Genomic DNA, 13236 nt, shown 5'->3' with positions numbered 1-13236 from the left:
AGGCACCCTCCACATCCCGCCACACAACTCACATCGCCTCCAATCCACTAAAGAATGTGCATTCTCCATAGCTGGTCCACCCAATGGAACTCCATGCCGCCAGACCTTCGTCTTGAAACTTCCACCCAAAAATTCAAGAGAAAGCTAAAAACCTGGCTGTTCAAACAAGCGTTCCCTGAATAATATCCCTGCCCCCCCAGCTCCATACCACACCTCACCCCTAGTATTCCCTCCCCCCTTCCACCCCCTCTCCCCTCCGCTACATCCCCTTTCGCGCAAATAATTAGTTCAACAAACAGTCCTAAAACCGTGTATATTGTAAATATTACACAAAGTATATAATACTGTATTTATGCTTAAGCAATTAATCGCTATTATCAATGTTTGATCTATATAATCTTCATAATCTCTGCACACCCCCTCCCTATTACTTGCCCCTTTCAATGTAATTTCTCTATTGTTAATGAGTACTGTAAACCGATATGATGTCCCAAACGAATACCAGTATATAAAAAATGTTAAATAATCTATGGCCAGGGCTACCAGAGCAGCACCAAGAACTGTTTTCCTGTTTCTCTCGTGCTCTGAGCACATCAACTTAATGGCGCACTGCAGTAACTTAACTCAGATGGACAGCAGACTTGACCATGTGCCTGCTGTACCATATGCCCACTTACCCTGAACCATGGAGTCTGCATGAAACCATTATTTGTAACCATATTTTGCACTCCTGTACCTGTCATCTTTCTTTAGAAACCAAACGTCAAGTGTATTAAGTATTAATTTTTGTTTTTCTTAATATAGCAAATGCTTCAGGTCTATAACATGGCACTGGTAACAGAGCCTGAGGCAAAGTAAGGGAATTTTGCTGACCTGAGTTGCTAATGATGGAGGATATTGCTGAAGAGTATATTATTGCTGTTGAAAAATTGAGTATAGCAGTAGGTATATAATACCAACCACCTGGCCAAGATGAAGAAACACTGTAAAATGTTAGCTGAAATTAAAAAAAAATACATTTGGCTTCACAGTAATGAAATTTCAATTACCCCAGTATTGATTGGATCAGTGTTTAATTGGGACATGCTATAGAAGTTGTTTCTCAATGCCATAAATGACTATTTCATGGAGTAGCTGGTCCTAGAACCAGTGAATGGGGCAGTTAATCTTGATTCACTCCTCCATTGGAACATACAACCTGGTGCAAGTGGATACTGTGGTATGGTCAATAAGGAATAGCAATCATAAGGCAATCAAATTTAACATAATCACTGGAGGGAGGACATTGAGTAAAACTACTGCAGTAGCATGTAATTTTAAAAAGGGAGACTATTGTGGAATTAAAGTAGAAAGACCCTTTATTTTGTAAGTATTGAGGTCTCCATTTGTAGATCAGCTATATAGAGAATGGTACTGTGGAACATATATTTTGCACAGCTTAGCAAGTCAGTTGTTTACTATAAGCTGCTAAAGTCTTATGATGTGATGGTGAAATTGTGTTGAAATCGAATAAATAAGGTTATTTTGGATTTGCACCATAGTTACAGTGAATATTGCAATGCTTGCTGTTTACTATAATGAAAAACATCAGAAGGTATTGCATTAGTATTGCTACAGACACCCAGAATGAGATGGCCCTCTAAATGGAGAGCCTAAGTACACATTGGGGCGGATTTTCAGAGCCCTGCTCGACTAAATCCGGGCGGATTTAGGCGAGCAGGGCCCTGTGCGCCGGTGAGCCTATTTTACATAGGCCTACCGGCGCGCGCAGAGCCCCGCGACTCGCGTAAGTCCCGGGGTTCTCCGAGGGGGGCGTGTCGGGGGGCGGGCCCGGTCGTCGCGGCGTTTAGGGGGCGTCGGCAGCGTTTTGGGGGCGGGTACGGGGGCGTGGCTACGGCCCGGGGCGGCCCGGGGGCGTGGCCGCGCCCTCCGTACCCACCCCCAGGTCGCGTCCCGGCGCGCAAGAGGCCCGCTGGCGCGCGGAGATTTACGCCTCCCTCTGGGAGGCGTAAATCCCCCGACAAAGGTAAGGGGGGGGCTTAGACAGGGCCAGGTGGGTGGGTTAGGTAGGGGAAGGGAGGGGAAGGTGAGGGGAGGGCAAAAGGAAGTTCCCTCCGAGGCCGCTCCGATTTCGGAGCGGCCTCGGAGGGAACGGGGGTAGGCTGCGCGGCTCGGTGCGCGCCGGCTATACAAAATCAATAGCCTTGCGCGCGCCGATCCAGGTTTTTAGCTTACTTTTGCTTGCGCCTGATGCGCCAGCAAAAGTAAGCCAATTCGCGCTATTTGAAAATCTACCCCATTGCTTTAAAGCATGAAATGGCTGATGAGATCTAAGATGGAGGAAAAAAGGGTGTAGCTTTAGTATTAGGGCATAAGTATACGGGGTAATAAGTGATTGGGTTGGGAATGGTAGACCGGACACACAATTGGTTAGGGGCACAGCAACTGAACATTAGAACATAATTCAAGGAAATACTTAACATTGCAATATGTTGATTGGCTTTGATATGTATTCAATGAAATGTATGACTTGTGTAACTGTAAGTGCTTGGAGATTTCAGAATAGCTTTAGTGGGTTCTGTTCTGATATCTTTCACAATAAAACAAAAGGGAAGTTGTGGTCTAATGTAAAACTGTTCTTTTAAATTACTTAAATTTGAACATAGCCCATTACCATTAGCTGTTCTCCATGAGGAACTGGTACTGGGAGCCCTTATAAAGGGCCCATTTTGGTAATAGAAACAGACATGATAGAAACAAAAATTAAAAGCAGTTACAAAAGTTAAGTTTTGCATAAAGAGTAGAGATGTGCTTTGGGTAAAAATTTCATGTCTGGCTTCATTTAGGGGGGCCCCCCACGGGAATTTCGTTTTTCCCATGGTTTGGAAGTTGGGTTTTTTTTCAGGGGTCCCGATTTTCGGGTTAGTGCGCACTATCGGCAATTTCGTTGACATTGCCTAATTCGGGAAAAACGATTGCACATCCCTAATAAAGAGTAGACATGCTTTAAAAATACCATTTTGAAAGCCCAGATAAAATGTATTCCATGACTTAAAAAAGGTTGAAGGAAAACCAAACTACTGTCAGCATGATTTAAGGATGAGGCAGAGGAGGCAGTTAAAGTTAAAAGGACTTCGTTCAAAAAATGGAAAGTAGACCCAAATAAAAATAGGCAAGAGCATAAGCACAGGCAGATTAGATGTAAAAGAGTGATAAGATGGGCCAAGAGAAAATTTGAGAAGCTTGACAGTGAAGCAAAAACGTTTTCAAGCTTGAGGGACAGAGGGGGAAAAGGGGTGCTCAGGGAGGACAAGTAAACAGAAAAATTAAGAGTTTTTACTCTCTTTTCCGAGGAGGATGTTGGGAAGATATCCACACTTGAACTGTTCTTTATTGGTGGAGATTCTTAGGAAATAAAATGACATTGGAGGGTGTAATAGATTAGACTGACAAACTAAAGAGTAATTAATCACAGGACCAGATGGCATCCATCCAAGTGTTTTAAAATTACTAGTAACAGGTTAGGATTTCATGTTTTAGTTATCTGTTGTAACCTTCATTTAAAACTGCTACAATACCTGAAGACTGGAAGGTGGCCAATATGACATATCTTTAAAAAGGCTCTGGTGGTGATCCAGGAAACTATAGACCAGTGAGCTCGACATCTGTGCTGGGCAAAATTGTAGAAGCCATTCTTAAAAACAAAATTACTGGGACTCCAAGATGGCCACAGTTTAAGAAATTCTGCAAAGAGAGCTCCCGCTGTTTTCTTGTTTTTGGAAATTTCTTCGAAGTGAAATGCCTCATACCAAAAGGAAGGCAAGGCTAAGAGGAGTAACAAGCTCACCCTCTTTGGATCCTTCTCATCGAGGGTTTTCTTGTGTAGAATTTAGCAGAGATGCTGGGAGGTATGGTCGCTGAGGGGCTGGTGGGAGAGCGAACACCATCCCCCTTGACCCCTGATATCACGCTAAACCCTGGTGCACCGAGCAAGCCTTCCCCTCTGTATTATGATGATTCGATCAACCCATCTGCAGCGATACACCCTGGAAGCGAATGAGATTCAGAGGCAGAACGACGGGCTGAGGTCTTTGAGGGGAGACCTTGGAGATTCAGGCAGTGGAAGGGATAATGCCTGGGAGAACTGGAGGAGGCATGGATCTATCTGCCCCACAGGCCATGTATCCCACAGTTTTTTCAACAATGCAAGGTACGGATTCGGGTACAGGTGGGTGTGGCCCACCTTCACACTCTTCAGAGTTAAATGCTCTGAAGAATGGACTTAAATTACAGCGTCCACCAGTTATGTCTCTTGAAGGAATATGGACAGTTCTAAAATCTTGCGAAGTTTTCCACATCCCTCACCTACGTAAGGATCTGGAGAGTATTTGAAGCCTGGTGCGACACTCATGGCACCAATCCACATGCGACCACTATCGCTATTGTTCTGGATTTCCTGCAGGATGGGCTTCAGAAGGGTCTCTCCCTAAGCTCCATCAAGGTTCAGGTGGCTGCGCTGTCCTGCTACGGTCCCAGGAGGGATGGCAAGACCATTGCCACGCATCCAGATGTTTCTCGCTTCCTGAAAGGAGTCAAGCACATTTGTCCGCCACTGAAGTGGCCAGTGCCTCTGTGGAACCTCAACCTAGTTTTGGATTTCCTCGCGGGATCCACCTTCAGACCCCTTCAGGGCCTGTCTCTCTGTTCTCTAACTTTGAAGATGGTGTTCTTGCTGGCGGTGTGTTCAGCACGCCGCATCTCAGAGCTACAAGCGTTGTCCTGCCGTGATCCCTTTCTCAGAATCACTCCTGAGGCGATCCATCTTCGCACGGTTCCCTCCTTTCTACCTAAAGTGGTCTCACAATTTCACCTCAACCAAACCATATCCTTGCCTACCACGGCGGGTTTGAAGAAATCTGAAGAAGGGCGTTTACTACGCCATCTCGACATCGGCAGATTGCTGCCCAGGTATCTGGAAATGACACAAGAAGTACGAAAGACGGACCATCTGTTCGTCCTGCACAGCGGAAAGAAACAAGGTGAAGCGGCCTCTCGGCCCACCATCGCCCGCTGGATTAAAGAAGTTATCAGAGCAGCTTACGTAGAGGCCGGGAAGTCACCGCCTCTACAAGTCGAGGCTCATTCTACCAGAGCACAAGCAGCATCTTGGGCAGAATCCAGGATGCTGTCGCCTGCAGAAATATGTAAAGCGGCGACATGGTCCTCCCTCCATTCCTTCTCCAGGTTCTACCAACTGGATGTCCAGGCCAGGGAGGACACAGTATTTGCGAGGGCAGTCCTACACGGTCCTCAGGCAGCCTCCTGCCCAGGCTGGGAGTAAAGCTTTTGTACATCCCATTTGTTCTGAGTCCATCTGGCTACACGCTAGGAAATGTTGAGATTACTTACCTGATAATCTCCTTTTCCTTAGTGTAGTCAGCATCCCGCCCGGCTGCCAGTATACATGGGTTTCACCGATTCCAGGTAGGCCATGTCATTTTCCTACATAAGAGCGTCCCCTTTGCCAGGTGTCAACACCTTCCGGTTGTGAATGCTGGTGGTCTCCAGCTCCTATCAATCGGTCAGGGGAATCCTGTTTCACTAATTTCATTGATCGTCAGTACACATACATCCATAACAGCTTTTGCAAGGAAGATTACTGAGTTGCTACACTTCCTGTGGGGGTATATATACCCGTGCTAACGTCAGATCCGTCTCCAACTGCTAGCACGAGCATACTATACCCATTTGTTCTGAGTCCATCTGTCTACACTAAGGAAAAGGAGATTATCAGGTAAGTAATCTCAACAATAGTTCTTTAGGTGCGGTGGTATAACATTTCGTTTTTTCCTACTTTTATTCTAATAATTCCTAACATTGTTTGCTTTTTTGCCCACTGCTGCTTCACACTGAGCAGAGGATTTCAAAGTAGTATTCACAATGATGCCCATATCCTTTCTCCTGTGAGGTAATGCCTAATATGGAACCTAATCTCATGTAACTACAGTGTGGATTACTTCTCCCTATGTGCATAGCTTTGTACTTATCCACATTAAATTTCATCTGTCATTTGGATGTACAATCTGTCTTGCAAGGTCATCCTGCAATTTCTTACAATCCACTTGTGATTTTACTACTTGGAATAATTTTGTCTGCAAATCACTCATTGTTCCCTTTCCCAGATCACTTATAAATATATTAAAAAGCACTGGTCCCAGTATGAGGCATGCCACTGTTTACCTTTTCTCCACTAAGAAAACTGATCATTTATTCCTACTGTTTCCTTTTACCCAGTTTGCAATCCATAATAGATCATTGCCTCCTATCCTGTGACTTTTTATTTTTCTCAGGAGTTTTTCATGTAGGACTTTATTTATAAAACGTATAACCTGCTGATCCACAAATCTCAGTGGGGAACAAATTAGCATACATATATCCATGTAGCAAATAAACTACATAAACAGTATAAAAATGTTGCCTCGTACAGTGCCAACCTAAGCCGAAGCCCATAACAACTATCCCATCATCCCAACCGGAAATTCTCTAAACTCCCCAAAGAGAGCTACTAAATAGCAAAAGGCCAAAGAGAGCAGATGCGTCTTCAATTGTTTCCTAAACTTTAACAAGTCAACTTCAGTTTTAAGGACTCAGGAAATTCATTCCAGAAAATGTTCCTGTGATTCTTTTAGTCTTATCTTATGCAACATCAGATGTCATCTGAAAATCCAAATGTCATAGCCACTGAATCATCATTACAAACATTTTTAACCCCCTTAAAAAAAAAAGTAGCAGCTTGGTGAGGCAAGACTTCCTTTTTGTAAATCCATGCTGGCTGTATCCTATTAAACTGTGGCCTTTCTCTATATTCTGTGATTTTATTCTTCAGAATATTTTCTATGATTTTTCCTGGCATGGCAGTCGGGCTCACTGGTCTATAGTTTCCGGATCACCCCTTAAGCCCTTTTTAAAAATAATTTTTATTAAAGACCATATTAAAACAAAAATACTTGTAGCATTTGTCTTGGCATACAAAAAGAATAATAGTATATCATTTGTACAATGTAAGTAAACAGAATAGCAATACCAATCAGAAATCCAGGATTGCCTTTAAGATAGAGACAGACAATATCTGTCCTCTCCTGCCTACCCATTCCCCCTACCCTTCAAACATCAATCTAGAAACAAATCATCAGGTGAATGAGGCCGGAGATCAGCTTGGAATAGAACCATAAAAGTATTCAAGTATCTATTTCCTAAATAAAGGAATACCAATAAAAAATCCATGGACATATAACCCATAAAAGCAAAACATAATTACTGGACCCCAAGTCCCTCTCTGATAAGGAATTGAGCCATTTTCCATAAGAAGACAGTTCTATTAAATTTTGTTAAAATGTGACCCTAAAACAGAGGTTCCCAAACCTGTCTTATAGGACATCATCCAGTCGGGTTTTCAGGATATCCACAATGAATATTCATGAGATAAAATTTACATACTATGGAAGCAGTGCATGCAAATTTACCTCATGCATATTCATTATGGATATCCTGAAAACCCAACTGGCTGGGGGTCCTCCAGAAAAGGTTTGGGAACTACTGCCCTAAAAGAAAGGCATTAAAATAGTATAAATGCCAACACAGTTGCAATGTGCTGAATACTATTACTAATGGAAAGGTTAAATTTAATTTAAACCTTTTTTAGTGATTTAAATTCTATTTTGTAATAACAGTAGATACCATTTGAAGCAGGTGCTCTTAGAAAACTGCCCTTACTAAATTATTGTATGCGCTTGCCTTTGACTCTGAACATCTGTCAGTGTGGGCAGTTATTTTATAGTATATTTTCAATTACGAAAATATATGGGCAGTAGAAACTGAACCCTAAAACCTAAGACTGATAACTGGGCTTTATTTGAAACATTCTTTAACCATACTGACTATAATTTTCTTCCTTGACCATTTAAATATATTTTAACCTCAGGACAAAATATTCTGTCATAACAGTTTGTGGCAACAGTATTATTTCATAAATGAAAAATTAGAGTATTTGTTAACCAAGAAGCTAACCGTCCATGGGCAAATGGTCCTAGTGACCATTTGCCCATGAGTTCCCCTTACCCCCTAGAATTCTGTGGCATTTCAGATGAGATTTTTGCAGGGTTTAAATTGAAGAGATGATGGAACATCTAACCATGTGTAACTTTTTTATTCCTATATCATCCTCTGTCAGGAGTTTCTTTTCTTTCCTATTTTTCCCCTCCTCCTTGTCCCCCTGTCTTATACTTCCCAGCTCAAACATGCATAAGCTCATGCATATCCTCGTGGTGGGAGGAGGGTGTCCTGCCGCATTGCAGGTCTTTTCTACCCCCTCTATTACTTCGGGAGGGGTCCTGCCACGTTGGCATGCCAAGCCGAATGTTAGGGAGTGTCTAGCACTGTCCCAGGCTGCTCCCCCCTTTCCTTCCAAAGCGGGCTATTGCTTGCTTGTGTCCCTGACACTTGCTTAGGATCTTAAGTCATATTGTCTCTTCTGTCTGGTTTCTTTATTTGCACAGGACTGGCAAACAGGCACATCTGATAAGGCATCCTGTACTGCTTTAGAACAAGACCTCTAGTTTCCACTAATGCAAGGCAGTTTAAAGTTCACCTGGGTAAAAGTCCTTCTCTTGCTATAGCAGGGTCTTGGCCTGTCAGAATTTATCCTGTACATGGCTATTATAATTCATAATTGGTGCACCATTGGTAAACAGGAAATATCGCCCAACACTTTACTTCTAAGCCCTCCAATCATAAGAGCCCTTACACCAACAGGGTTGTTGGCAGAAGGTTTGCGCTTAGACACCAGATCCCACATATTCTCTGGTACCTCTTCAATAGGCCTCCAATTCAAGGACAAGAGTCTATTCTAGACTCAGAAGATGATATTCCTCCACCCTGTCCAGGTCAGGACATATCAGCTGAGCTGATGAAAACTCCTTTACCTCTTTGGCTAAAGTGAGAGAAAGAGCTCTCTATTCTCTCATCTCCAGTACTTCAAGCAATCTCCCACAAGAAATTGAATACACTATCAGAATCCCATTATAAGGTTATTCACTCAGTTCACTTGCAGCAGATTCCAGCCATTCAGAGATCATACACCAGAACTATTCCCTTCTGAGGGACACCCCTCCCCCCAAGTCACTGTCTTTATCACTGAGGTCCTGGGTTAGTGTTCCCACATCCTTAAATTCAGAAGAGAGCTTGATGGGAATTTCCTCTGACCTCACTACCAGTACTGCCAGAGCATTGCTGTCCTTTGGAAGACTGTTCCTTCTCGGAATTCTTCAATAAACTGGGGAAAGTGCTTGAAGTAAATGTGCATAAAGATCCTTGCACAGAAATCTTTGGTCTCCAAATTTCAGACATGCCAGCAGAACCGGCAGCTATCCCAGTTCACAATATCCTACCACAGCTACAGATGAGAATGTGGGAAAACCCCATTCCTTTGCCCCAACTGCAAGAAAGTTGGTCCTCAAAAAATAGTGTACAGAAATTGCTAAGTTTTGAATTAGTTCAATTACCTCATCAATCACTGAATCCACCTTGAAAAGAGCAAAGCAAACATGAGAATTTATTCTAATATACCAAGAAAGAAGGATCCCAGGTTACTCAGTGGTGTTAGCATGGATCTCTGAAACACTCTTCCTAAGCGCACAGATTTCTTCTCACCAATTTTGCATGGTGCAATACGTGCACATTTGTATACAAAAGCTAAAACCCTTTCTTCAGCCTACTGAAGGGCAGGAATTATCCACAATCACTTCTCAATGCTGAAGAATGCATATGCCATCTTCTCAGATTGGTCTATGAATCGTTTGATACTATATGACGTACCTTTACAGCTTCTATTGGAGCATGACACATGGCATGGCTGAGAGCCAGTAACCTATGCGACTACGGTCATGACAAATTGGCAGATGTTCCTTGTTTGGGGGAACACCTCTTTGGAGAGAAGTTCAGATAAAACAACAAAATGTTGCAGTCCAGTTTCTTTTCACAGGATTTGACCAACCATCTTCAAGAAATTCTCCTTGTATGTTTTTAAGAGGCTGTACTTCCAGAGATGCCCCTTCTATCCTTTTCAAAGCTATCTGCTTCCGCCTCTTCTCCCTTAACTTGTGGCTCGCACTCAACTGTGTTGGTGTCATCAGCCTAATGCAACACAAGTCCAGTCCCAGCCTAGGCACAGTTTTTCTTTTTAAAAGTCCATCAACTGCCCTCTCCGGTTGGGGAAGAATCCAGGCCTTTTAAAAAGTGATAGAAAATAAAGGATTGATTTGGTTCTCAAGATTATGGAAATCAGGATACCATGTTAATCATCCAATCATGAAACAATCAGAATTCTCTTATTAAATTTACAAAAGACAGAACTAATGTGTTTTTCTTGAGAGCCTGACTTTTTAGCACAAAATCTTAAATTCTCTATTATGGGTGTAACACTGCAATTTAAGGATGATCATAATCTGGGCTTCCTGTTTGATTCGAATCTTTCATTTAAATTGCAAATTTTTCAGATTTTAAGGCTATTTGAAATTAAGAATGCTTTGCTATTTGAAATATATTTTAGAGAAGATTTCCATATCATTGTAAGGCTTTTATACTTATGGTAATAAGCTAATGCAACTCCCTATGTGCTGGACTTCCTCAATCAACTTTGTGTACATTACAGATCCTACAAAACTCTGTTGATAGTCTGATTGTAGGCAGATGCCCTTGGAATCATGCTATGCCAATTCTAAAAGAGCTTATCCTTCATGATTTTTAAAATAATGAAACAAAGACCCAGATTACCTTTCATATCTATTGAAATTGTATCAACTGTGTCTAACATGTTTCACAAGGAAAATTCCTTTTACATGTTGTCCATTAAATTAGCATGACTTTTGAGATATGCCAACAGTCTTTTTTTTTGCTTGTAGTCCATCTTTATGGAATGTTTGTTGGACTCCCTTAGGGCTCAACATGATATAAAAGGTTTTTGCAAGCATCTAAAGACATTGCTGTTTCAAGCAGCTTTTGCCCAATTTATTTTATTGTATTCTATTTTATTGAAGGTATATTGTAATCTGCCTAGCATGTTTTTTCGTATAGGTGGAATAGAAATATTTTTAAAATACAGTTTATGTATCTCTTTGCTACATCTGTTCCTCATTGTTCAGCTTTCAATCCGAATACGTCTCACTTAATACAGGTTCAGCTGGAAGTTTTTTTTTTTTTATTTATTTACGATTTTTATATACCGATGTTCATCTCAAAAAGAGATCACATCGGTTTACAATAAGGTGCAATAGGTAATTCACTATCCCCTAAAAGGGCTTACAGTCTAAAATGTTTGTACCTGAGGCTAAGAGATTACAAAAATAAAATCATCAAAAATCAAATGAATCACTTTTTCAGCAGTGGGTAATAGAGCTGATCCCTGCTTTCCAGCATTGGCAGGGAATTCTACTCTTGTTACTTCCTCATCCCCATTCTGGATCTTAGCTTGAGCAAGCATTTAGTCTGAGAGAAATTCAAAATGAATTCCTTCAGCACAATTCTTCCCTTCATCCAGAAAGGGGAATAGATGTGTGCTCTTGACTGAAAGATACATATACCCATCTATTCCACTCTCTGGCATGACTTCACTTCAGAGTGAACTCTTCCAATTATCAATACAAAGTATTCCCCTTTGTGCTGTCAGCAGCCCCGAGGCTCTTCACCAAATGCCTGGTGGTAGTAGTAGCATACCAAGGAATCCAAATCTTCCCATACCTGGACGATTATCTAGTCACAGCCATTTCCTAGGAGGGAGTGTTAATCTCCCTGCAAAAATCAATCTGTTACAGAAGTGGGTTTTCTGGTGAACTTCGAGAAGTCAAATCTAGTGCCACTCAAAACTCAATTTATTGGGGCATGGATAGATTTAACTTCAGAAGACAGCTTTTCTTCTGCCAGAATGGGTGAACACTAAGATCACACATTAAATTGTTGAACTCACAGAGCTTGACAACCAGAGAGGTGTCTTAGTTTTGGATCATATGGTGGTGACCATTCATCCACCACCTGCAGTCTGCTAGTGGGACCGCATCTGCCACCTCCATGTCTGCCAATGGGAACTAGGTCACTCAATCCTTGCATTTAGAGTGCAAGTAAAAAAAAATCAAAAAAAAAATCAAGAGTTGTGCTAGTGGCTAATCCCTCTTATTCTTCAAGGAGCAGCTCAACTTGAATGCTCCCACAAAAGATTTGGGTGTCCACACTGGATCTTTTTGAACCCAAGGAGCTTAGTATTTTCTAGAAAAACATTTTCAAATCAACTTGCTAGAACGAAGAGCAATCAGATATGCGCTGTCAAGTTTCATGCACCTTCTATAAGGGAGAAGCATTCTAATTCAAACCAACAATCAAGTGACTTATGTTCAGTCTGAACATGGAGGGAGGTACAGAGTTATAGACACTACCAAGAAGCGTCTTGCAAACATTAAGCTGTCCTGAAAACCACTTATTTCCTTGGGATCTTCAACACACAACTCCAGCAATCAACTTATTTGTGTCAAAACAAAATAGGAAACTGGAGAAATTTTTTGCTCCATTCTACCACTCAGGTCAGCTCAAGATACATTTCTACTCAACTGGAATGTGGATTTCATTTATGCTTTTCCACCAGTTCCACCAATAGCCAGAACAGTGAAAAATGTGCTAAAGCATCGAGCTTGACTGACCCTCATAGCCCCACTGTGGCCCAGACAGATTTGGTTTGCATATATCATACAGTTTTTCAGTAGTCCTCAGATTTATTTGGGAACAAACCTAACCTTACTAACTCAAAAGTCTCTTCCATTCAAATCCTCCAACCCTCAACCTGACAGCCTGGATGTTGAGCACTTGGCAAATGCAGATCTCTTTATCCAGAGAGATTGAAGACACACTAGTGTCTGCCAGCAAGCCATCAATGAGCAGAGCCTATGGCTTTAAGTGGCAAAGATTCTCCATGTTCTGTCAACATAATGCCTTGGACCCATTCTCATGTGGCCCCCAAACATTTGCCTACCTACTCTTTCAGAGTCAGATCTGGCCACATCGTCAGAGTACATCTCAGTCCCATAACAACTTACCATATTCATGTTGACAGTAAGCCTATATCAACACATCTGCTGGTATCAAGGTTTATGAAAAGCTTATGGCAAATTAAACAGCAGGAACAAACTACTTGTG

At 41.9% G+C, this 13236-nt stretch overlaps 1 protein-coding gene across 4 annotated transcripts in view; it reads left to right on the top strand.

Annotated features, from left to right (window-relative positions):
* Positions 1-13236, top strand: part of LNPK (lunapark, ER junction formation factor) — a 275063-nt gene that overhangs the window by 235140 nt on the left and 26687 nt on the right. The window lies entirely within an intron of this gene.

This window comes from Rhinatrema bivittatum, chromosome 6 (assembly GCF_901001135.1).
Source record: "Rhinatrema bivittatum chromosome 6, aRhiBiv1.1, whole genome shotgun sequence".
NCBI classification, from domain to species: Eukaryota; Metazoa; Chordata; class Amphibia; order Gymnophiona; family Rhinatrematidae; genus Rhinatrema; species Rhinatrema bivittatum.
Note: the sequence above shows the minus strand (reverse complement) of the source record. Positions and strands in the feature narration are given on the sequence as shown.